Genomic DNA, 10298 nt, shown 5'->3' with positions numbered 1-10298 from the left:
CACGACACGGCAGTAGAAGTGCACTGACACGCCCCCTGTGCGACACGACACGGCAGTGGAAGTGCACTGACACGCCCCCTGTGCGACACGACACGGCAGTAGAAGTGCACTGACACGCCCCCTGTGCGACACGACACGGCAGTGGAAGTGCACTGACACGCCCCCTGTGCGACACGACACGGCAGTAGAAGTGCACTGACACGCCCCCTGTGCGACACGACACGGCAGTGGAAGTGCACTGACACGCCCCCTGTGCACTTCTACTCTGATTTGCATGTGGCTTGTATCAGGGGTGTAACTACAACAGGTGCAGGGGTTGCAATCACACCCGGGCCCTGGAGCCTAGGGGGCCCTAAAAGTCCCTTTGGTCTATAAAAAAAGACAAAGGTTTAAAATATTTGGGGCCCAGTTGGAGCTTTCACGTTGGTGCCCATGAGTTTCAAGTTTCGCCACTGGCTTGTATGCGAATGTCTCATAGCACCTCAGACCTGTACCAAAAGGCTAGCACTGTTATTGGGCGCCTCGTAGCTACGTCAGACTCCCATTGCTTAGCTCTTCTCAGTCCTATACATCCTACAGGGGAGAAGTTTCGCTTCTAGGAGTAACACTTCAACAGCGTTTACCCCAGAGATCAGCGAGAAAGGAGAATTTCATGATTTCTATGAATCATTATTCTAGCTATCCAATGTGCAAAGAGAGAAGGCAAGGCACTCACCGTCCCATTAAACGTCCATTATTATGGATTATATGAAAATAGCAGCAGAAGAGCCCCGGGAGGAGCCGCACTGGACGACGGGTCCTGTAGACGAGCAGTGTTGTGCCAAACAGCAGCAGCGGTCCAGTGCGGCTCCACCTGGGGCTCTTCTGCTGCTATTTTCATATAATCCATAATAATGGACGGTTAATGGGACGGTGAGTGCCTTGCCTTCTCTCTTTGCACATTGGATTTGGATTCTCTCATCAGTTTCAATGTCACGGCACCCGAGAATCCCGGGATTCACTGCACCTATTCATTATTGTAGCTATACTCTGTGAGTCTCAGGGGTCAAAGTGAAAAGGGTTTTATTTATGTCTTTTTTTTTTCTTGTTCTTGATCAGATTAGTTGATTTTATGTTTTGGATGGATTGATTTTACAAGCGCAGCAATACCACACGTGTATTTTTTAAAATTAAATTTTAATGGAGGAAAAGGGACTTGATTTGAACTTTTATATACTTTTTATTTATTTATTTTTTTACTTTATTTTGCAGTCCCCTAAGGAAACTTGAACCTGCGATCACTTGTGCTGAATAAGCTGACTTTCACAGGAATACCATCATGACAGGCACGGGGGTATTCAGCAGACTCCTCGCTGTCAAAGCAATCCACTGGTGTCCTACAGACGTGATGATTGGAAATTAGAACAGCACCTCCTCGGTATGCGAGTTGCAAATGCTACTGTCATAAATTGACATCAGAATTTAATAGGTTAACAGCTGCAGGTGGGTGGGCAGAGGTTGATACACTGAGCTCTCATCCCAAGACATTCAGCAGAGCTGATTGTGCTACAACAAAAGGAGAGCTGGTAGAAGGTTTTGTAATGTGACACAACTAAACTCAGCTGCGCTGTCCCTACCTTGAAGGGTGCCAGTGCTTTTTAATCATGCTGGAAGTCACACCAGGAGATCAGAGCTGCTCTTTTTTCCTTTAAATATTACTGCCTGCTTATAATAATGAAAATTAAATCATTAGAGGTCACATACTTTTATTGCTAATATCTGCATAAGGGAGAGGTGAAATTTAAAAATAAAGGAAAACAATGTTGATTTTCGGCTGCCTATCTTTTTGCTGTCCCTGAAGATAAGGTGCTGCCTGAGGATTCTGGAAGTGGCTCTCTCATAGAAAACGTGTATGGGGGTTGGGAGAAATAGCTGTCGGTCCAACTGTGTGAGGAAAAAATTGCAGCATACACTACTTTCTTCCGAGTCTTGGCTGAGACTCACACATTCAATCTATGGATGCATAAGAAAAAGCACATCCCACACAGAACATCCGAGTGGCATCCAACGTTTACTGATCAAGAAAAAATTACCGTATACAGAGGACAAAACCATGTGGTAGTAAGGATACTATTAGTACGGAAGTATTTAAAGTGACGTGTAAGTGCTTACTACCCGTGACGGACCTATGTACTAAGCCATGGACAGTCGGACAATATCAACTAAACCTGAAAAAGAGCACCACACACCAACCAAAAAGTCCAATAGAGTAATTTTATTATATAAAAATTGTAACAATAAAAGATAAAGTAATGGGAAAATATACAGGTAAGTATGCCAATTTAGCAAGTTAAGTAGCAATATGTATCTGAGAATCCAAAAAAAGGACGCATATCCAGGAGTCTATCACATGTAAGTTATAAGAGGAAAAAGGAGAGCTATGTAAAACCAATATGGATCACGGCTGACCCTATATAAAACAACTAGTGGTTGTGCTGCTATCATTGAGTATAATCTGTGGAATTGCCACAACAAGCAACGTGTAAGTGAAAATCACCAAAAAATCAAAAATTAAAAATACAAACACTTAATATGCCACAATGCATCCAACCATCTGCAGAAAAAAATATATAAAAGTGCCAAATCAAAGATAATATCGTGGCGTGAAGGTGAAGGGCACACAAGGATTCACTATAAAATTTGTTTGAAGCAGTAACATAAGTGCTCAATCACTTATATGTGAACCGTTAGAATTGCCGTGAAGGGAAAGTGAAAGGCAGTCAGGGGATCAAAGTAAAGTTATATCAGAAACAATATTAACCATTCATAATCACTTAGTATGAAATGGTAAGACCCTGACTCCTGAATGGCGTCCTCCCCAACACGCGTTTCGTCTCTTTGCCTTCGTCATCCTTTGTCGTCCTTTTTTTGGATTCTCAGATACATATTGTATATACTTACCTGTATATTTTCCCATTACTTTATCTTTTATTGTTACAATTTTTATATAATAAAAATACTCTATTGGACTTTCTGGTCGGTGTGTGGTGCTCTTTTTCAGGTTCAACTTTTACTGATGCATTTTCTATTATAAAGTAAGGAAACTGTAAGTGACCAAATACTTTTTTAATGTAGTTGTATGAAAACAGATCGCACACAGATCTAAAAAATGGACACATGGATGAAAATAAGGATGTAAGTTAGAAAAAAAAATCATTTTTCTGGATGAAACTGGGATGATTTCTCATACTCTTATCTGCAGTCGTCCTTAGGCCATGTTCACACGTTCAGTATTTGGTGAGTTTTTACCTCAGTATTTAAAAGCCAAAACCAGGAGTGGGGTACAATGCAGAAATGGTGACGTGGTTTTATTCTACTTTTCCTCTGATTATTCTAATCCTGGTTTTGGCTTACACATACTGATGTAAAATACTGACCGAATACTGATAGTGTGAATGTGACCTTAGTCTGACAGCTATATAATGTTTATGGAAGCCTATCGGGGCTGCCACCGGGAATTTCAGGGCCCCATACTGGCAACGTTTTTGTGCCCCATTGAGACTCTGCCCAGGCTCCTCCCTTGCTCTGCCTCCACCCCTCGGACCTTTCACAGTCCCACCACGCACTCTTGGAAAAACTCCACTTGTGCACCACATCCACACCAATCACACATTAGCAGTTCCCATCACCATATCACATACTGTACATAGCCAGCACCTTTTGGCAAAAAGATTTTTTAATCTGCCCCCATGACAAGGTGGACTCTTTTGGCTGGACCCTACTCTACTCTAAAGTATTAAACTTTTGTTAAAATACCCAGTACTCTTTTTAGGAATATTTTTATTTTTCAATTTTTAAAATGACCAATAATACCATATACAGAGTCTACCTATGTGGGCTTCCTTATGCTACAGAGTCTGCCTATGGGGGCTTCCTTATACTACAGAGTCTGCCTATGAGGGGGCTTCCTTATACTACAGAGTCTGCCTATGGGGGGCTTCCTTATACTACAGAGTCTGTCTATGGGGGGATGCCTTATACTACGGAGTCTGCCTATGGGAGGTGTTATGATCCGGTGACCTTGGAGCCGCATGAAACTTTCTCTGGAGTAGGTGGAAACTATACTGACCGCAGATCCTGAACTAACACCGCAACTAGAAGTAGCCGTGGGGTGTGCCTAACAAACCCTAGACACCTCGACACAACCGGAGGACTAAATACCCCTATAGATGGAAATAGGAATACTACCTTGCCTCAGAGCAGAACCCCAAAGGATAGGCAGCCCCCCACGAATATTGACTGTGAGTAGGAGAGGAAAGACACACGCAGGCAGAAAACAGGATTCAGCAAAAGAGGCCACTCTAGCTAAATAGGGAAAGATAGGATAGAATACTAAGTGGGCAGTATTAAAAGCCTTCCAAAAATATCCACAGAAGATAATACAAAAAGTTCCACAATCTAACTAAAGACATGGAATGTATATCTGCCACTCCAGAGAATCCAACAAGACTGAGAAAATACTGACACAATCTAAGCTGGACAAGAAAACACAAAAGAATAGCACTGAATCATGAAGCACACAGCATGTGTGCCACAGAAAAAAAAACAGACACTTATCTTTGCTGATTTGGCAGAAAGGCAGGAGGAACCAGGCAGAGGTCCAACACCTCCCAACAACAATTGACAACTGGCAAGGACTAATGAATCCTGCACACCTAAATACCCCAGTCAGAACTGCAATCAGCAGAAACACCTGACCAGGACTGCAACTCAGGGACAACTGCATTACCACCTACCACCACCGGAGGGAACCCAAAAGCAGAATTCACAACAGTACCCCCCCCTTGAGGAGGGGTCACCGAACCCTCACCAGCGCCCCCAGGCCGATCAGGACGAGCCAGATAAAAGGCACGGACCAAATCTGCAGCATGGACATCAGAAGCAAAAACCCAAGAATTATCCTCCTGGCCATAACCCTTCCATTTGACAAGGTACTGAAGCCTCCGTCTCGAAAAACGAGAATCCAAAATCTTCTCAACCACATACTCCAACTCCCCATCAACCAACACAGGGGCCGGAGGATCAACAGAGGGAACAACGGGCACCACATATTTCCGCAATAAAGATCTATGGAAGACATTATGGATAGCAAAAGAGGCCGGAAGCGCCAAACGAAAAGACACCGGATTAATAATCCCAGAAATCCTATAAGGACCAATAAACCGAGGCTTAAACTTAGGGGAAGAAACCTTCATAGGAACATGACGGGAAGACAACCAAACCAGATCCCCAACCCGAAGCCGGGAACCAACACACCGACGACGGTTAGCAAAACGTTGAGCCTCCTCCTGAGACAACACCAAATTGTCCACCACATGAGCCCAAATCTGCTGCAACCTGTCAACCACAGAATCCACACCAGGACAGTCAGAAGGCTCAACCTGCCCAGAAGAAAAACGAGGATGAAAACCAAAATTACAAAAGAAAGGCGAAACCAAAGTAGCTGAACTAGCCCGATTATTAAGGGCAAACTCGTCCAATGGCAAAAAGGCCACCCAATCATCCTGATCAGCAGACACAAAGCATCTCAAATAGGTCTCCAAGGTCTGATTAGTTCGCTCGGTCTGGCCATTTGTCTGAGGATAAAATGCAGAAGAAAAAGACAAATCAATGCCCAGCCTAGCACAAAAGGCCTGCCAAAACCTAGAAACAAAACTGGGAACCTCTGTCGGACACAATATTCTCCGGAATACCATGCAAACGAACCACATGCTGAAAAAACAACGGAACCAAATCTGAAGAGGAAGGCAATTTAGGCAAAGGCACCAAATGAACCATCTTAGAAAACCGGTCACAAACAACCCAGATAACCGACATCCTCTGGGAAGCCGGAAGATCAGAAATAAAATCCATAGAAATATGCGTCCAGGGCCTCTCAGGGACCGGCAATGGCAAAAGTAACCCACTAGCACGGGAACAACAAGGCTTGGCCCGCGCACAAGTCCCACAGGACTGCACAAAAGAACGCACATCACGTGACAAGGAAGGCCACCAAAAGGACCTACCAACCAAATCTCTGGTACCAAAAATACCAGGATGACCAGCCAACACGGAACAGTGAACCTCAGAAATCACTCTACTCGTCCATCTGTCAGGAACAAATAATTTCTCCACAGGACAGCGGTCAGGTCTGTCAGCCTGAAATTCCTGAAGAACCCGCGGTAAATCAGGGGAAATGGCAGAAAGGACCACCCCTTCTTTCAGAATGCCGACCGGTTCAAGGACCTCAGGAGAATCAGGCAAAAAACTCCTAGAAAGGGCATCAGCCTTAATATTCTTAGCAGATACGAAACCACGAAATCAAAACGGGAAAAAAACAAGGACCATCGAGCCTGTCTAGGACTCAGCCGTTTGGCAGACTCAAGGTAAATCAGATTCTTATGATCAGTCAGGACCACAATACGATGCTTAGCTCCCTCAAGCCAATGTCGCCACTCCTCAAACGCCCACTTCATAGCCAACAACTCCCGATTGCCGACATCATAATTGCGTTCAGCAGGCGAAAACTTGCGGGAGAAGAAGGCACACGGTTTCATCAAGGAACCCACAGAATCCCTCTGAGACAAAACGGCCCCTGCCCCAATCTCAGAGGCGTCAATCTCAACCTGAAACGGAAGGGAAACATCCGGTTGGCGCAACACCGGAGCACAAGTAAATTGGCGTTTAAGCTCCTGAAAGGCAGAGACAGCCGCAGAGGACCAATTCGCCACATCAGCGCCTTTCTTCGTCAAGTCGGTCAAGGGTTTAACCACGCTGGAGAAATTAGCAATGAAACGGCGATAAAAATTTGCAAAACCCAAAAATTTCTGAAGGCTCTTCATGGATGTGGGTTGAATCCAATCATAAATGGCCTGAACCTTAACCGGATCCATCTCCATAGATGAGGGAGAAAAAATGAAGCCCAAAAAAGAAACCTTCTGCACCTCAAAGAGGCACTTAGACCCCTTCACAAACAAAGCATTGTCACGAAGGATCTGAAATACCATCCTGACCTGTTGCACATGAGACTCACAATCATCGGAAAAAATCAAAATATCGTCCAAATATACAATCAAGAATTTATCAATATAAGTCCGGAAGATATCATGCATGAAGGATTGAAAAACCGATGGAGCATTAGTGAGCCCGAATGGCATCACAAGGTATTCAAAATGGCCTTCGGGCGTATTAAACGCAGTTTTACATTCATCACCCTGTTTAATACGAACAAGATTATATGCCCCCCGAAGGTCAATCTTAGTAAACCAACTAGCCCCCTTAATCCTAGCAAACAAATCAGAAAGCAAAGGTAAAGGGTATTGAAACTTGACCGTGATCTTATTCAAGAGGCGATAATCAATACAGGGTCTCAAGGAACCATCCTTCTTAGCAACAAAAAAAAATCCCGCTCCCAACGGTGAAGAAGATGGCCGAATATGCCCTTTCTCCAAAGACTCCTTAACATAACTCCGCATGGCGGTATGTTCAGGCACAGACAGGTTGAAAAGTCGGCCCTTAGGAAACTTACTGCCTGGAATCAAGTCAATCGCACAATCACAGTCCCTGTGCGGTGGAAGGGAAGTGGACTTGGGCTCATCGAATACATCCTGAAAATCAGACAAAAACTCTGGAATTTCAGAAGAGGAAGAAGAGGAGATTGACATCAAAGGAACATCATTATGAACCCCCTGACAACCCCAACTAGTCACAGACATAGACTTCCAATCCAACACAGGATTATGTACCTGCAACCACGGAAAACTCAGCACGATAACATCATGCAAATTATGCAACACCAGAAATCGACAATCTTCCTGATGGGCTGGCGCCATGTGCATGGTCACCTGTGTCCAAAACTGAGGCTTATTTTTAGCCAAAGGTGTAGCATCAATCCCCCTTAAAGGAATAGGGTTCTGCAAAGGCTGCAAGGGAAAACCACAACGCCTGGCAAACTCAAAATCCATTAAGTTCAAGGCGGCGCCTGAATCCACAAATGCCATGACAGAAAATGATGACAATGAGCAGATCAAGGACACCGATAACAGAAATTTAGGTTGTACAGCACTGATGGTGTTGTGAATTCCGTTCTCGAACTCCCTCCTGTGGTCATGAATGGTACTTCGGCGAGTTCTGTCCGTGGACTCCCTCTGGTGGCTGTGAGTGGAACTGCTGGTTCTGAGGTTGTTTCCTCAGCTGCCCTCGTTTGCGGCTAGGCTGGCTTTTCTATTTAACTCCACTCAGATCGTTACTTCATGCCAGCTGTCAATGTATCGGTACTGGTTCAGATCTCTCTCGGATCTTTCTGATGACCTGTCTACTCCAGCAGAAGCTAAGTCCCTGCTAGTTTATTTGTTGTTCATTGTGTACTGAATATATTTATTAGTACTTGCTAAGTTCTAGTCCAGCTTGCTAACATGATACTGCCTTGCTAGCTGGAAGCTCTGGGGTGCAGAGTGGCACCTCCGCACCGTGAGGCGGTGCGGGGGTCTTTTTGCACACTCTGCGTGGCTTTTTTTAGTTTTTTGTGCTGACCGCATAGATTCCTTTCCTATCCTCAGTCTATTTAGTAAGTCTGGCCTCCTTTGCTGAAAACCTGTTTCATTCCTGTGTTTGTGACTTTCCTTTTAACTCACCGTCAATATTTGTGGGGGGCTGCCTTTTCCTTTGGGGAATTTCTCTGAGGCAAGGTAAGGCTTTATTTTCTATCTTTAGGGGTAGTTAGCTCTTAGGCTGTGAAGAGGCGTCTAGGGAGAGTTAGGTACGCTCCACTGCTATTTCTAGTGTGTGCGATAGGATTAGAGTTTGCGGTCAGCAGAGATCCCACTCTCCAGAGCTTGTCCTGTTTTCTAGTTTAACCATCAGGTCATTCCAGGTGCTCCTAACCGCCAGGTCATAACATGATGGTAAATGAACTAGCGATCCTTTTTGTCCGCTTAGGGCAGACTGAAATGACATGAGAAGCGTCGCCACAATAATAACACAACCCATTCTGACGTCTGAGTTCTTGTCGTTCTGTCCTAGACAGAATCCTATCACACTGCATTGGCTCAGGAATTGGCTCTGAGGACGACGCCACAGCGCGCACAGTTCTACGCTCCCGCAAGCTCCGATCAATCTGAATGGCCAGAGACATAGAATCACTCAGACAGGAAGGCATGGGAAACCCCACCATAACATCTTTAACGGATTCAGAAAGACCCTTTCTGAAAATTGCCGCCAAAGCATCATCATTCCAGACCATTTTCTGAATTTCTGACAATACAATTCTGCCGCCTCTTGACCCTGAGACAGGGCCAACAAGGTCTTCTCCGCTTGATCCACAGAATTCGGTTCATCATATAATAATCCTAAAGCCTGAAAAAAGGAGTCTACATTAAGCAAAGCAGGATTCCCAGATTCCAGGGAAAATGTCCAATCCTGTGGATCACCACGCAGCAGGGAGATGACGATTTTAACCTGCTGAATGGAATCAACGGAGGATCGAGGTCTCAAAGCAAAAAACAGCTTACAATTGTTTTTAAAACTCAAAAATTTGGACCTATCACCAAAAAACAAATCAGGAGTAGGAATCTTCGGTTCTAAAACAGGAGTCTGAACAATATAATCAGAAATACCCTGTACCCTAGCAGCAAGGTGGTTTACACGAGAAGCTAATTCCTGAACATCCATGCTAGCACAAGACTCCTCAGCCACCCATAGATAAAGAGGGAAAAAAAGACAAAACAGACTGCAGAAAAAAAAAATGGCTCAACACCTTTCTTCCCTTCTTCTGAGATGCATTTAGCTCATTATGGGCCAGTTGTACTGTTATGATCCCGTGACCTTGGAGCCGCATGAAATTTTCTCTGGAGTAGGTGGAAACTATACTGACCGCAGATCCTGAACTAACACCGCAACTAGAAGTAGCCGTGGGGTGTGCCTAACAAACCCTAGACACCTCGACACAGCCGGAGGACTAAATACCCCTATAGATGGAAATAGGAATACTACCTTGCCTCAGAGCAGAACCCCAAAGGATAGGCAGCCCCCCACGAATATTGACTGTGAGTAGGAGAGGAAAGACACACGCAGGCAGAAAACAGGATTCAGCAAAAGAGGCCACTCTAGCTAAATAGGGAAAGATAGGACAGAATACTAAGCGGTCAGTATTAAAACCCTTCCAAAAATATCCACAGCAGATAATACAAAAAGTTCCACAATCTAACTAAAGACATGGAATGTATATCTGCCACTCCAGAGAATCCAACAAGACTGAGAAAATACTGACACAATCTAAGCTG

General features: G+C 44.5%; 1 protein-coding gene across 2 annotated transcripts in view; it reads left to right on the top strand.

The window, feature by feature from the left end:
* Nucleotides 1-10298, top strand: part of ELOVL2 (ELOVL fatty acid elongase 2) — a 345230-nt gene that overhangs the window by 99910 nt on the left and 235022 nt on the right. For both annotated transcript variants that reach the window (XM_077269885.1, XM_077269886.1), the window contains one exon: nt 1252-1417. The gene's annotated coding sequence lies outside the window, so the exon portion shown is untranslated. The remainder of the gene's footprint in view (nt 1-1251; nt 1418-10298) is intronic.

The sequence above is a fragment of the Ranitomeya variabilis genome, chromosome 6, assembly GCF_051348905.1.
Source record: "Ranitomeya variabilis isolate aRanVar5 chromosome 6, aRanVar5.hap1, whole genome shotgun sequence".
Classification (NCBI taxonomy): Eukaryota; Metazoa; Chordata; class Amphibia; order Anura; family Dendrobatidae; genus Ranitomeya; species Ranitomeya variabilis.
The sequence above is the reverse complement of the archived record's forward strand: the minus strand, read 5'-3'. Positions and strand labels throughout refer to the sequence as shown.